Genomic DNA, 16,033 nt, shown 5'->3' with positions numbered 1-16,033 from the left:
ATGTACACAGAATCACAGAATGGTTGAGGTTGGAGGGGACCTCTGGAGGTCACCTGGTCCAGCCCCTCCTTGCTCAAGCAGGGCCACCTAAAGCTGGTTGACCAGGACTGTGTCCAGGTAGCTTTTGTATACCTCCAAGGATGGAAACTCCACAATCTGTCTGAGTAATCTCTGCCAGTGCTTGGTCATCCTCACAGTAAAAGCCCCCTGTTTTCTGATGTTCAGACAGAACCTCCTGTGTGTGTTTGTGCCCATTCCCTCTCTCACCTCCTTCCACCTGCTGGTAACACTCCTCCTAGGAGGCAGCCCAGGATACTGTTAGTCATTTTGTAGCAAGGGCACACTGCGGTCTCACATTTTACATGGTGTCTACCAGGTCCGCCACAGGGCCTTTTCTGCAAAAAAGCTTTCCAGCTGGGCAGCCTGCAGCCTGTATTGGTGCTTGGGGTTGTTCCTCACCAGGTGCAGGACTTTGCACACTTTCCCTTGTTGAACTTCATGAGGTTCCTGTCATTCCATATCTCCAGCCTGTCAAGGTCCCTCTGGATGGCAGCATGACCCTCTGGTTTATCAGCCACTCCTCCAGTTTGATATCACCTGCAACTTTGGTGAGTGTGTACTTTGTCCCGTCATCCAGACCATTAATGAAGATGCTGAAGATTATTAGATCCAATGATTACTGGTTTCCGGTACTGAGGTACAACACTGGTTTCTGGCCTCCAGCTATGCTTGCCACTGATGAGTATTCTCTGGGCCCAGCTGTTCAGCCAGTTTTCAATCCACCTCACTGTCTGCTCATCCATCCTATACACCATCAGCTTCCCTATGAAGATGTTACGAGGCACAATGTCAATGGCCTTCCTGAAGTCTAGACAATATCCCTTGCTGTCTCTTCGTCTACCATGAATTTTTTTTTTCATAGAAGAAAAAAGATGGTGATGTGCCGTCTGCAAATAGATCCTTGAAAAAAAGTGACAAATACAGCCTCTGATTTCAAACCATTCAGCCCATGAGGACAAGCTGAGGAAAATGAGCTTATATAGCCTATAAAAGAGAGAGCATAACAAGGTATCCAGCAGTAGTCTTTCAACCCGTTAGAGGTTATCAAGCAGATAGAGCCAAACTCTTTGTCAAGGTATACAGTGAAAGTATACCTTGTGCCACAACAGTCACAAAAAGAAACAGTGAAAGTTTCATCTGGATAGAAGGAAAATATTTCACCCTAGGAAAATAATTAAACACTGAAACAGGCTGCCCAGGGAAATTATGGCTCTCCATCCTTTTCTAGACCCAGTTGGACAAACCCCTGAGCAATCTGCTTCAAGCAGATCAGACTGAAGACCTCTCAGGGGCCATTTAATCTGAAAGATTCTGTGAAATGAATTTTACTTTATGTTTACAGTGGCCTAACACCACACATGTAGTGAGCATACACAGCATAACTCATTCATCCCCAAAACCTCATTCACTTTTCTGAGTCTTCAGGGTTTTTTGCTTTACCAAAGGAACAATGCAGCACACATATTATTTATCCATCATGCTGCCTCTGGACTGATGGGTCACCATATGGGAAAGAAAACTGCCACAGCATCAAAGGCTTAAAGAGATATTCTTCATTTTCTCACCCATAAATCTTCAGACATTCAAAGAGGCCAGCAGCAAAAGAATTTGTACTGCATTCATACTATATAATACATTAAGCACCTCCAGTCTTATTAGTCTGAGGCAGAGAGCTGACCACCACCTGCTTCTTTCCAGCAGCATACAGGACAGAAAAAATCCGTGGGGAGGAAGGATAGAGCACCATTTCCTATTGTTGACTGAATATAAACAACTGTCTGATTGACACAAAACACCATCCTCAGACTACATCCATGCACTGGAATCTTCTTTTTCAGTGACAGATAAGACCATCACACAATTCTGTAGAGACATGGAAAGCTGAGTGGCATCACACTATCTTGCATATTTTTAAAGAAAGAAATGTAAGAATTACAATGCTTGATTTCTGTCAAGTCAGTATACAAAAATGCGACATAAGCAATGGCTAAATTTTTTATTGTACCTATACAGAAGGTTCTTTTACAGAAAAGCAGGACTTACGTAGAAGGTAATTTCTAAGTTTATATTTATAAAACAGGTATTTCTATATGATAACATCCTTCCAAGAATGTTTAAGCAAGTATTCTTTCTTTGCAATGTGCCATCATCAACAACAGCACTGCAAGCTGAATTCTCTCTGCTGGTAACCTTGTACAATCCTATCTTTACTCAAGGAGACTGCAAGGATATTATATAGGAAATCGTTGCCAGTTTAACAACCATATGCTGACTTCTATGCAACTCATTCAAGCCTAGACAATAGATTTAAAAACCCCTCTCGTTATAGTATTTACACCGTACATCACAGGAAAGGTGGAAAGAGTCACACTTACTAATTAATCCTGGCTAATTTTAAGTTTGCAATACTAACAGTATTCTTTTCTTTCCCCCTCTTCCCCACCCACTTCCCTTAAACCAAAAACTTAACTGCATCAACTGAGGTGCCGGGAGGAGCTGTGCTTCAAGGCAAACACTTCTGAAGCAGCTCAAACCGCTTCACAGGCTGCCAGTATCTCTTTTTCAGTCGGAGCATAACTGGCCTCAGATCCTCTGTATCCCTGACTCCAAAAGCCAAGGGGTTGACCTAGAGTCTCCCCTGGAGCTTTCTGCCAGAGGCTCCAGGTAGGACCATTCTCCCTGGCTGCAGTGTAGAGTGCATTTTTAACATCTTGTCCAGTCCAGACTGGCCCAAGAGCTACTGCATGAACTACCTATAACTGTTACAGCTTAAACCAGGGCACTGATCAAACCAATCTGACTCTCTAAAGAAAAAAAAAAACCCAACAAAAAAACCCCAAACCAAAACCAAACACCACCACACACATACACAAAAACTGAAAACCAAAACCCAAAACAACAACCCAAACAAAAATCACCAAACCAAAAAGCAGCATTCATGAGCTGAACTGTACACAAACAGCCAGAGCTAGAAGGAGCAGATCATACATTAATGGATATACTGAAATCCTACATGGGTCTGACACTTCTCCTGCTCCAAAGACTTACATATTCTTCACTACAGCAAACTGAACAAGATGCATAAATAGTACTAGAATCTCCAGACTGTTCAGTGCAGTTCCCTTCACAGGCAAGAAAGCAATCTAAATTCCCTACTACCTGTAGCCCTGTAACAGTGTATTTTTGGGTACAGAGTTACACAGCTAGAACAGCAAGATTGTAGAGCTCCACATCTAAATCCAGCTTCCAGCACAGTAGTCGGGGCACTTGGTCAAACTCAGGTCTCCAACAGCCAGTGCTGGTGCACTAACCGCACACTGGGCTAAAGGAACTTGCTTCCTGCTCTCCCTCCCCACCCCTCCTTCAACTAGTTTTGATCAAAAGTAACCATGCTTGATGAGCTCTGCTCCAAGTTCAAGATATTCTAACATGGCCAGACTTGACCTGAAAAAGCTTATGTCAAAACATTCAAGGGTTGAGGAGAGGTTTTGCACTGTTGCCTTCACTGCTGCAACATAACAGAGCTCAAACCAATCCTAAGCAACTACCTCAGCAGATCAGATTTAAGCATGAGTTTGTAGACTTTGCTGAAGCACACTGCTACTTTATTGCTCCAAAATGTATCAATTATTTTCAACATCATGTGAAATTAAGATACACATGAAGATTTAAATAAACAAACTATACTACTACTACTACTAGAACCATTATAACTGACGCTCTGCTAGGCTTCTGAAAGTAGAATTTGGGCAAAATCCTTGATATGAATGTAATCCTGAGTCAATTCTGTTTAACACACAGATGTAGATTTTTTTTATTGACAGTTCTACTCAAACAGTGAGTGGAACTGACCAATAATTTTAGAAAGTACATTATATGACTAAAGCTAATTCGACCTGGGGGAGGTGGGAAGAATTAAATGACACTTTAGAAATACTAAGCAGTATTTTTTTCTTTGATGTAGAACTTCATCCCTACAAACTGCACATTTACCTTTATTAGGACAAAAAGCCCAATGATGAACTCAATGCCATTAAACAACAGATAATAATCCCTTTAGTTTGTCATAATATAAAAGCTCAAACATTTAATTTGCTTTTATACCTTATAACCCATAAGAGATGCGAATATGCTTCAAAAACATCTGTGCTGTGATATTTGGTAAAACATAATTGTTTCATTCATCTTCAAGCAGCAATGCAAAATACTAATTAAGATACAATTCAGCAGCTCAATATGAATGATAGGTACAAAAAAAGGCAAAAATTGCATCTTTTGACTAGGCAGAATGAATGTAAGGTATCTAACAGTCTTCAGTCTTTGTTGAGACCTTCAGACAAGTTGGGATTGGGGTGGAGAAGTCCCAGAAATGGACCTAAATTCCCACAAAACTTAATAAGCAGTTACATTTTTAATAGAAAAAGGTTTGCAGATACTACAGTGAGGGCGTATACCTGCCTCAACTTTGCGTGCAGACAAAGCTCAGCCTTGACAATGAGAAACTGACAAAAGAATTGAAGCATGCATCCTAACTGACAAGAGAATTGAAGCATGCATCCTAACTGACAAGAGAATTGAAGCATGCATCCATGCATGGTGGTGAAAGCCTTCTGTAGACATGGTAGCAGATGATAAATATGACATACCCTTCTGCAGAGATGAAACTTCAGTACAGCTACAAGCATAAAAAAGTTCAAAGGCTGTACTGCATGAACCTTCACAGCTGGAGTAAGGTTGAATGCTGAAAGAAAGAATTTGTACAAACTGCTTGGCAGTAAAACTCCCATTTCTTTTTTTCCCCAACATACTAAAAATAATGATATGCATATACTTTAAAAATAAACAAATGAACAAACCTTTTCTCTCCCCAGACAGCTATTAGCTTATTGTGAAACTCTCTTAGGTAAGATTAGGCCATATTTCAGAAGTTAATGTACTAATTAAAATAAGGACTTGCAGCAGCTAAGCAAAGTTTTCTTTAATCAGGTTGCCCAAGCATTCATTTAAATCTATCCTACCTTGCAAAACACAAGTCTTATTTACTTTTACTTGAAGGCCCAATGATATGCTAGTAGGAAACTAGGCAGAATAGGTCACTGCTATTACTTGCTTTTTCTCTCCACATTCAACTGAGAAGCAGCTGAACAGGTCTAGAACTGTCACTTTTACTAGCGCCTGCTAATGGAGATCCCATTCCTGATTCTCAGTGGAAACACACACTACAAATTGAATCAAAGCCCCCTTTCTCATTTTTAGGTTAAAGCACAATTGAAAGAACTGAAGTAACCCTCTGCACACCTCTTCACATCTTGCTTCTTTTCTCCCCTCTGGTTGCAAATTTGGAATGCAGGATAAATATGGTCTCCTCTATGCCTAGGATTATTTTCCCTCTGAATACAGAGGCAGCAATCACCTCATTTGTTATGGAAATCTTATTCAACAGCAACTGCTATAGCCAAAATCAGATCCTTTTGTGGCCAAAACCAGAACATGTAATCCACAAAAAGAGTGCTCTAAGGTATCTAGAAATCATTTTACATAGTTTGTGGATGTCATAGTTAAATTGTATGTCTGGGGTACCTGCTTCCCCCCCCCCCCCAAGAGTTGAGGCATACTTTCAAAATTGATTCTCTATTTCCAAATGATTGCTCATTTCCTATCCTAAGGAGAAAGGAGTCCATAAGGCTAGAAAACTCCATCTTTACAGTCTTCTCCTTTCTGCAAGAATCTGCCCTGAATAAAGCTTTAAAACCACTACTTTACTATTCAGAGTCTGAATGTGATTTAAAATACAAGCTGGAGGAAGATTATACCAAACTAAAAGAAGGGGGGTTTTAGATATGTATATTCAAAACTGCTAATGATATCTTGGTCCTCCTTTTCCTGGGTGGTTGGTTTTATTATTTTTTTTGGGGTGGTTTTTATAGAATCATAGAATAGTAAGGGTTGGAAAGGACCTTAAGATCATCTAGTTCCAACCCCCCTGCCATAGGCAGGGACACCTTGCCCTAAACCATGAGGTCCAAGGCTCTGTCCAACCTGGCCTTGAACACCGCCAGGGATGGAGCATCCACAACCTCCCTGGGCAACTCATTCCAGTGCTTCACCACCCTCACTGTAAAGAACTTCTTCCTTATATCTAACCTAAACTTCCCCTGTTTAAGTTTGAACCCAGTACCCCTTGTCCTACCACTACAGTCCCTAAGGAAGAGTCCTTCCCCAGCATCCTTATAGACCCCCTTCAGATACTGGAAGGCTGCTATGAGGTCTCCACGCAGCCTTCTCTTCTCCAGGCTGAACAGCCCCAACTCTCTCAGCCTGTCTTCGTATGGGAGGTGCTCCAGCCCTCTAATCATCCTCGTGGCCGTCCTCTGGATTTCTCTGGTTTTGGTTTTTTGGTTTTTTTTTTTTTGAGCATTCAAGGAAGGTGCTGGCCTGGTTCTCAACAAAATTTCTACACATGGGATACTTAAGGAACAGATAAATCTGTTTACTACATGACACTCCCCTGTGAAAAACTAAATTCCAAACATCACTAAGGTAGCATCATTAAAAGGGAGCCAACAGCAAAAACCCCTTCCCTCATTAACATTTTCCAGCATGTTGAAACTACACGTAATCCACTGAGAAGCAGAAAATATTTACCCACGAGGTAAAATAATTGATGCTATATGCACTTTCCTTCTTAAAAACCAAAGAAGTGTAATCTTCTTTCTGACGAACTGGTTTCCTGGTTTAACTGTTTTCATGAAGACACACGGCTCTTCAAACAGCAATTTGCTTTCTGGTGCTCCCTGTTTCCTACCCAGGTAAAGATGAAGGTTTTCAGAGTAATTGCTCTATAGTTCGAAAAGTGGCCTAAATCCCTGAAGAGAATGACTCAATGGGAAACTTATGAAAGGGGTGGGGCGAGAGACACACTCTTTTTAGTCCTGGGTTGGGTTTTTTTCTGTCTAGTTTAGGCCCCAAAACAGTAAGAACGTGAACACAGCTGACAGGGAGGGGAGTAGCACATCTAAAGGAACACTACTTGACAGGTTTTTTTAGGACTTCATTATATGCATTTTACTATGAAATGCAAAAATCTTTGAAAGTGAACACTCGCACAGAAACTCTTTTCTGGGCAAGACAAAGATGAATTTGATCTGCAATATCAATATTGTGAACATTTTCTACTACTTGCTGTCAACTTCCTCACAAGGAAACGATTCTCATTTTACAGAATTACCTATGTAAATCTGTAAGATTTTCATATACTACATAAACATTACAAACTGTTTACATAGACCAACATGGTCTATAATTTAAATAAACTGTTTTTATGACAACTGTCTGACTACAGTCAGCATCTTCTACTACTAGACAGATTTTTCTCAACTATGGAAATTGACAAACCATTTTGACTGATGAAAGAGCATATGCTAATCTACTTTAATTAGGAAGTCACCTCCAATATAATACTGAGAAGCTAAACATGTTTTTTCAGCCCACTCAGAATGGAACCAAACATTCGTAAATACACTGACAGTTTTGGATACTGGATCATTCCAAACCATATCATCATATTTTCTTTGTTGATTACTAACTCGCTAATACTGAGCGTTAGCCCTTCCCTCTTTACCTCTTGGAAAAGAGGAAATAACAGATTACATATGCTTTACTGAGAAACAGCACTGAGGATATAGAAAACAACTGAAACAACCGGCAAAACAAACACATAAACCAAATATTCTCACGTTACATCAATACTGTCTACTTTCTCATTTCTACTATATGCATTAAGTATGCCAGGATCAAAAATTTACTCCTGAGAAAGATACTGACCATAACAACTCAGCTCATATCCATTAAAGCAGAGAAGAACACAGGTTGTTTGCATGTCTCACAGGGTCTTAACTCCAAAGAAGAAAAACACTTAATTAGCAATTGGTCAAGCGTGAATTTGGACTTAGTGCACCTCTTAGTGCACAAGTGCACTTAGTGCATTTGAGCCACTCCAAAGAATGCTGACCAAGAGATTTTTTACATGTCATTAAAGAATAATACACTTTCCAAAGGTTTTAACAAATTTCCAAGTATCATTTAGGTTGATAGGATGGAAGATCGTATTTATGTTTACTAGAAGTGAAGGAGAATAGGCGGAAAAAAATTGAAGACTTTTACCACCAGCACACTTACATGTGGATAAAGATGATGATGATAATAATAATAATATACAGTGTTGATATCATCTCTCATTTAATAACACGGCAGGATCACCCCCCTTCAAAAGAGCTTACTGGACTAACATTTTACACAGAACACATACACTTCTGCAGAAGATATGTTATAGTTCCAGACTTGGGAGATACAACTTTCTCCTTTCTCTTGGAGGCTTATATTTCTGAAAGTAACCAGGACTTTGAACAGGGGCATTAGGCAGTTAAGTTTCCATTTCCTGAGGTTTTGAGTGTTATCCTGTAAAACAGCAGCAGCTTAGCAGGGAAAAAAAGAGAAACATTTTTTTAATCATTTTTTGAGGACCGTCCCCTGACAAAATCACAGAGATTAGATACCAGAAAAATGTGAAAAATATAAAAAAATGTTTCTGCTAGTTACAGTACACAGGAATGACTGAAGCAGACTTGTGCTTATTAGGTGTAAAACATGCTTGTATGCTAGAAAACCCTTCTTTTCCCCAAAAGGGATTGGGTAGGGAAGCATGGTTGTGCAAACAAGGTGGCCAAAATCTTATCCCCTCCTGGTGAGAAAAGATGAGGTAAATTTCTTTCTTCCACACATGCTCACCAGGATACAATTTGAGTGTGGAGAGCTACCTTTCTTCCTTGAATTCTAGGCAGAAGCAGTGAAGCGACAAACTTTACTTTTTCCATGCTGCAGACGCAAAGTCAACCTGCTAAAAGAAAAGCTCTTTCCGCTACAGCTTTTACAAATATTATGGGGGGGTGGAGAGGAAAGACATATCACATACTAAGTACCTGAACTGTCATGAGGACTTTCAAGAGACAGTAACAGAACAGGTTACTGTGTACCACTCCCTCTAAGGAAAACAATCCAGCTTGCAACACTACGGTTTGCAGCTGACTGCAGATTCAAAGATAAAACTATAATGATGACACTTTTCCAAAGGTTCTTGTAACTGAGCACTAGAGAAACTTTTTGTTAGTTTGATTTCAGACACCAAAATTGTAGTTCAATTCTGCATCAAGCCAGTTTCCATAGGAGCAAAATTCTGATTAACAAACGTCGTACAGTGTGCTGAGCGGCCAGTGACTCTGAAGAAAACTAAATGAGGTCTCAGTGTAGGCCAGCAAGTACAGTGTGAAACAATGTATAAAAGTATCACTATGAAAAAGAAATGGAAGACAAAGTGGGGGAAAAAAGCCAGAAAGAAGCTTTGGCAGAGATACTGAGGAGCTTTATATTATAAAAGAAATACTAAACTAATGAAAACTGGCAGAGAAACACTTCAAAAGCATTAAGGAATATTGACACTCAAATTGGAAATAAAATATTGGTACTGAAGAGACTAGCCGAAAATAAAACTGTGTTCATTAACCAAGCAACAGAGAAGGCAGAGTCAGATCCAAGATATTCTGAAAGAATATTGAAGATATTTCTTCAAGATATTCTGAAAACACTCCAGGGCATAGGAAGGAATAAGATGAACAAAACTATATTATTTTTTTTTCAAAATATGTAAATATGCATAGAAGTGATACAAAACAGTATATTCATCTCTAAACCCAAACTGTAATTTTTCTGAAACAGCTTTTAAGATTACAGAAAGCAAACAAATATGAAAAACTTAAGGTATTGTATCATAGTAAAAACAGCAACAGGAGTGCGACATGTAAATTTTTAACAGCCAAAATGAAAGCAAAAAGTGCTGAAAGTTTGCTCATTAACTATGGCTGTATCTGAAGATGAGGCAAGCAGGAATATAAGATATTTCTCTTTACGGAAACTCCCTAATTTTTTCTAAAGAAAATAAACATGAGACAGTTTTCTCTTTCTCTGACATAGGCTTTACAAAACAAATTCTTGTAACAGCAGTCAGTAATGAAATCCAGCCAAAATTTGTCTTTTTAAGAGTACAGATGAAAATGCAGAACCAAATAGCAGCTCAAGATAAATTTCATCAAGAAACTAGAGATGGCAGCAAAGTCTCAAGCTATCAACTGAGAGTAAGAGAAAAAGTTAAATGAAAGGAAAGTTCTGAATAATTCTTACTGCCTTGTTCAAACCCATCAGAAAGAAAAGGTATAAACCACAGTTAGGTTTTATTTTTAAACACAAGAACTTCACAGATCAATTTTTTAGCACATATCAGAAAAAACATTTTTAAGCAGCTTTCAAGAAAAGATGCGTGTTTAAATCTACCATGTATCAATGTGCTCAGAAGGCACCACTGATTTCCAACCGTGTATCTGAAACCACATTTCAGGAAGGCATGTGTCTCATGCTTTTCCTTGGCTTTGCAACTATAACAAATACTGAAAAATTTGGTATAGGCTCAGTTTCAAGAAAAGAATTTCAATTCTTAGTCTTCTGCAATACTCTCAGATTTTTAAAAAATACATTACCAATATAGTAAACTAAGCTCTATTTTGAAAAACAACAAATATTCAGGGAAAGAATCATAAAAGTTTCACAAAGTGAATTCAGCTTTCTTCTAAACTGCATCCTGAGAATACTCTAAAATTCTACACTTCTGAGTTTGCTATTTAATTCCAAAACAAAAGGATCCTAGCATACTGAAAAGTGCTGTCTCAACAGCAACAAACAGCTCAGTATCTCACAACTAAGGAGAACACCAAAACCAACAGTTCTGCTATGTATTTTGTCAAGCTACTAACTGGGATGTGTTCTCACAACCAAACTGCCAGTCCATGCCCAGTGCAGCAGCATCTACTACTCTCTCATCAGTGCTTGGAACATTCACTCTGAAAGTGGGAGGCAGATATTCAAGACCTTCCCTAACATACAGGACCTGAAAAAGCACTCACCAGCCTAGAATACATGGGAAACAAAAATACTCTCAACACTCCCAACTGTTGTTTTATGGAGACATTTAATATTCACCAGATCACTAAAAAGGGAAAAGCAGCATCCATGATGATCACACTCACTAAGCAAAAAGAAATCTGATTCCCAGTCCCTGTTGTGAGAATTTTATTTCATACACAGAACACAAGGAAACCAACTCTAGAGTCAGCAATGTATTTGAAAACATTCCTAACCTGCAAAGCAAACAGACAATTCAGACTTTTGAAAACTTCAGACAACTAAGAAACTAAGAATTCAAGAAAGAAGATACATCTGCAAGAGTTCAGAAAGCATCCTGCCTCAATGACAGCTATGAAGTATTGAATACTTTCCAATTGGAAGTGCTTGCAGCTGATTAAAAAAAAATTGACACACTTGAGATCTAAGATTGAGAAAGAGTTCCTGATATTTTAAGCATCCTGTTTAATTTAACAAGAATAAAGAAGATAAAGGAACATGTTTTAAAGATAATTGAACCTTAAAGGCTGAACATCTGAGAAACCTATCCAACAGGTACCATTTTTCGGGGGGGGGGGGGGGGGGGGGGAGGGGGGGAGGATAAAAAAATCTTCAGCTAATAGCTGTAACTGAGCAAAACAGTTCTGTCAGACATTCAGTTTTGAAAGCCCCTTTTGTTGCTTTCATCTCTCTGGTGCCAAAGCTCTGGAATTAAGACACTTGTAGGAACACGCTAAAGAAGAGATTAGCTTTAGTTTAGGGGCCGTAGAAAGAAAAAATAGTGTTTTCTGTAAGCAGAAGTTGGTACTTTTCGATTTAAATGATCTAGATATACTAATACAGAACATTCCTGTATTTAAAAAACAAAAAAAAAAGTACAGGGGGCAAATATTTTAATTGAAACAAGTTCTTGACTAATGCAATACATTTTAGATTTAGGCTTAGAGCAAAACAAAAACTGAAGAAAAAGGTGGCTCAGGAATATTTTGAATTTCTTTAATTTTTCTAAATATTCTATCAGTACTTTTGCACACAATCACACCAGAACCAGCAGAAACACACACAGATTTGGCTTCTATAAAAAATAGAAGCGCTCACAAACGTGAAGCATGTTTGTGGTTCAGAGTACATCCAACTGCTAATATTCAACTCCTGAAGGACCCAACAAAACACATGCACACTTGAAAATCATCTAACCATGTCATAAGCTAATATGCTTCAAAGACTTCATTCAAACATGCAAAAAAACCCAAATCCCACATTCACAGTTGCCTTCCTAATTTTAATTTGACTCTATTGTGTATGCAATTTAAATCCTGAATGAGGTGAGGTCCTGACAAAGTTAGTGCATGGGGAATGTCTATGTGTATAGAAAGAAGGAAGAAGCAAATTAATAACATAAAAGCAACTAAGTGATTTTTTTGTGTATGTTAATAATTTTTTGTTAACTTAAAACTTATTTTTTCCTTAAAGAAAACCCAAAACACCCAAAAAAACCCCAAACACCAAAAAAACCAAAAAAAACAAACCACAAAACAAAACCCCTCTTTCCTTTTCCTTACTATTTTTCAGATTACTTCAGAAAAGAGTTTGGAAGCTATCCTTCTGCTTAATATGTAAAAAAGTCAAACATGCTTTACAAAAGCAACAACAAAGCGTTTTATGATATGGCCTTAGTAGTTCATTATTGTCAAAGGAGAGGAGCGGGAAGATGTCCTGCGCACCTTCTCTCCCTCCATTCCTAAGTTTCTGCCTTGAGCTAGCCCTGACTGCTTTGTAGGTCTGGTCAAGCTAGTGAAATCAGCAGAATAACAACCCATTCAACAAGTAAATATTTTTGTAGTGCACCTGGCTTACGTAGATCAGATGAATACTAAAGCTGGCACAGAGGAAGGGTGGATATCACAGGGCATGGAACCACATAAACAGAGCAAGACCTCCCACTTCCAGCAGCAGCAAACTGAACTCAGCTCACATCATAATTGCACTCATATGCTCCCACAGTGCCTCACACAGATGCAAAAAGAAGAGAAAGGCTACTACTACCATGTTTACAGAATCTACAGACTTGCTATAACTGACACCGCATTCCTCAGGAATCATGGTATTCTTAAAAAGGCTTCAGGATTACGGAGATGCAGTACTTAACCTCAATTCCCTTAACCTCAATTAGCTGCTCTCTAGTTAGACCAGTGCTGGCCAGACAGATGTTATCTCTAAAGCCACCTGAACCCAACCTATCTCATTCTGCTAGATTCAAGTTCAACCCTAGCAAATCTAAAGTGCTCCACAAAGATCTGCTCTGTTCTAGGAAAAGTTACTAGGTCAGATCAGTATTGATGCAGGAAAGATCCTATTGCTAAAATAAATAATTTCCTACATTTTTTTTTTTTTACTCTTCCCAGGCTATCCTCATCCCTATCTTCTTTTCACGGAGTGGAGGGAAGGTTTGGAGAGGGAAGTAGGATTGCTTCCTCACTGTCCCTTCCACTTACAGGTGTACAGATCCCTCTAACCAAGTGCAAATCAGTGCTTTCCCACTGTTCAGAACTGTTCCCCTCTGTTCAGTAACCAGAACAACATCTGGAGCAAAAAAAAAAGAAAAGAGAAAAGTGGGCAGCTGACCACTACATTTGCAGCAACAGCTGAAGTATTTCCCTGGAGCAGAGTGGAAGTAAAGTAATAGGAGACCATTTTGACTGGCTTCTCCAAGCTAGAACATCAGGAAAGCAGTCAAAGGTTTTATTCATAGACCCTCTCCCCAAAACAAAACTGTGAGAATAAAGAAGACAAAGGAACATGCCTGAAGACCTTGTCAGGACAAGTTAAACTTCCCTTCAGGAGAAATACTTAGAACTTTATTCTTTTGTTTGGTTTTGCTTGTTTGTTGGGGTTTTGCGTGCGTGTGGTTTTTTTCCCCCCTCTTGAAAGAGCAATGAACGAGGGACCATCTTTGTACAGACTGCCTTTTTTTTTTTTTTCCCCCCCTCTTTAAAGACAGAAGATTTAATACTGGGAAAGCCATAATGACTTCTGTAGGCACAAAAGATAAATGGATACTTTACATATCCACATAAGAAGACATCTAGAAACAGATTTCATAAAGTTCTGAATATCTTAAAGGCCACTGTACCTGCAAAGCCTCAACCTCGCTACTGCCAAGACATCTTCCCTTACCCCTAGAGCTCTTTGGATCAAAAAATTTGATATGTGAACTACCTTCCAAACCCTGGTAACAGTAAGTTTAAATGAAGTCATGAGTTACCTAAGAATCATGTGTTTCCTAGAAAAGGAACACTTCAAAATTGTGTTTCTCAATCTCAAATACAGCAGAACTAACACTTTTTCAGCTGAGCTGAAAGTGCTTCCTAAACAACTGAACTGAAACAGAACATATTTTATATCAGTTTAAATGCCCATATAGGACTTATACCCCAGCTTCTACTTCTAAAAATTTTGTTCAGAAGCAAATTCTTTACAACTTTCTTAATTCACATAGCCTAAGAAATGTACTCAATGTTAAATGCTAGGAGTAACTGCTTACATCCAACCAGAAAAGAAAATGGGGGTGTTAATAAAAATACGAAATTGGAGTACCTGGCAGCAGTTACATATGCCATTGGGTAGCCGAAGAAGCAGGTGAAGCAGCCACGTGAAAATTTATTTAACCAAATGCTATTTAGAAACCTATGGTGGAAGGAAAATACACAGAACTTCAGGGGCACAGAGTGAACTTTGTAAGTGTGTAAGAACTATTCATCAACTATAAATGTCTCCACATGGTGAAGACATATTTTAATTATTGGTTTCTGAAACAGCAAAGTCAATATGGAAATTGACAAAATATTGACAATACAAGAATACCGACACATCCCAAGACTGGAAGGAAAGTACAGCTCCATTGTACCTTGGATATTGCAATAAAAGTCTGAAGGTACATAGTAACTTTCTGGCTACCCCTTCTTACACTATTTTAGCAAAAAGATATGAAAGTAAAAGAGCAAGGCACTTGTTAACCGAGGTACAGTCACTTCTGTCATTTGAGAATACATTAGGAAATAGTCCTTGGTCCTTTTAGTCCTAAATTTATGGTGTAACAGATCTCTAGTTGTTTCTCTGAAAAAGACATCTTTGCTTCTCATACAAACTGAAGTGAAAAATTAAACCCTTACTATGATGCAAAGGTCTTTTATGGTCAAGCTCCAAAAATTATTCCAAACCCTATTTAGCTGTTTTCATTTCAGAAAAAGATACTGGCTAAGAATGGGACTTAAACACTAGTAACATTACTGTAACAGAAATGCCAAAGCTTGTGGTGCACTTCTTTTTCTGACAAGGGAGGCATTATTTTCACTAACAGACATCTTCCAAGAAACACTATAACTCACTCTGAATACAGCAGAAGTTTATTATAAGAAGTTACTAACCTGACATTCTAAAACACAGTTCAGTTTACAGCTACATTGAAGTGGAGGCTCTCTCTTCCCATGCTTTGGATGCCTTACCTAGGTGCCCCCTTACATGCATATCTGATATACACAAAGAAAAAGAAAAGGGGTTCTTGAGGTTCTTTCGATGGGTGTATTAACTGATTAGTACACTATCTTCAGAGATTAGTCTAACTTTTTAAACGACTAGGGATGACAATCCTGGCCACACATGTAATGTATCCTGTATACATGTTTTCACACTGTATATTTAAAAAAAAAAAAAAAAAAAAAAAAGTACTCGCTACTGGAAAGGGACAATTCATAAACTTATTTTTATCAACTTCATCATTTGGCATAAAACACCTACTTTTAACAACAACCACTTTCAATTCTGAAGTCACCATTCTTTAGATGACGCACTACAGGTTTCTGAATAGTGATCTTTGGAAATATCATATTAGGATTAATACTGCTTGATTACCTTTCATTGTCGTAACATCTGTATGAGATTATAAAAAGAACACTGTATCAGACAG

The 16,033-nt window shown here is 38.5% G+C and overlaps 1 protein-coding gene and 1 long non-coding RNA gene across 8 annotated transcripts in view; both read right to left on the bottom strand.

Annotated features, from left to right (window-relative positions):
• Positions 1-16,033, bottom strand: part of CASK (calcium/calmodulin dependent serine protein kinase) — a 202,193-nt gene that overhangs the window by 180,212 nt on the left and 5,948 nt on the right. The window lies entirely within an intron of this gene.
• On the bottom strand, positions 46-14,468 carry LOC115604197. Its single transcript, XR_003990149.1, has 4 exons — positions 14,450-14,468; positions 13,108-13,109; positions 2,323-2,328; positions 46-147 (listed from the first exon to the last, which is right to left on the bottom strand). It is a non-coding gene; the product is annotated as an uncharacterized LOC115604197 (long non-coding RNA).

The sequence above is a fragment of the Strigops habroptila genome, chromosome 2, assembly GCF_004027225.2.
Source record: "Strigops habroptila isolate Jane chromosome 2, bStrHab1.2.pri, whole genome shotgun sequence".
NCBI lineage: Eukaryota > Metazoa > Chordata > Aves > Psittaciformes > Psittacidae > Strigops > Strigops habroptila.
This window is presented reverse-complemented; position numbering and strand designations above follow the sequence as displayed.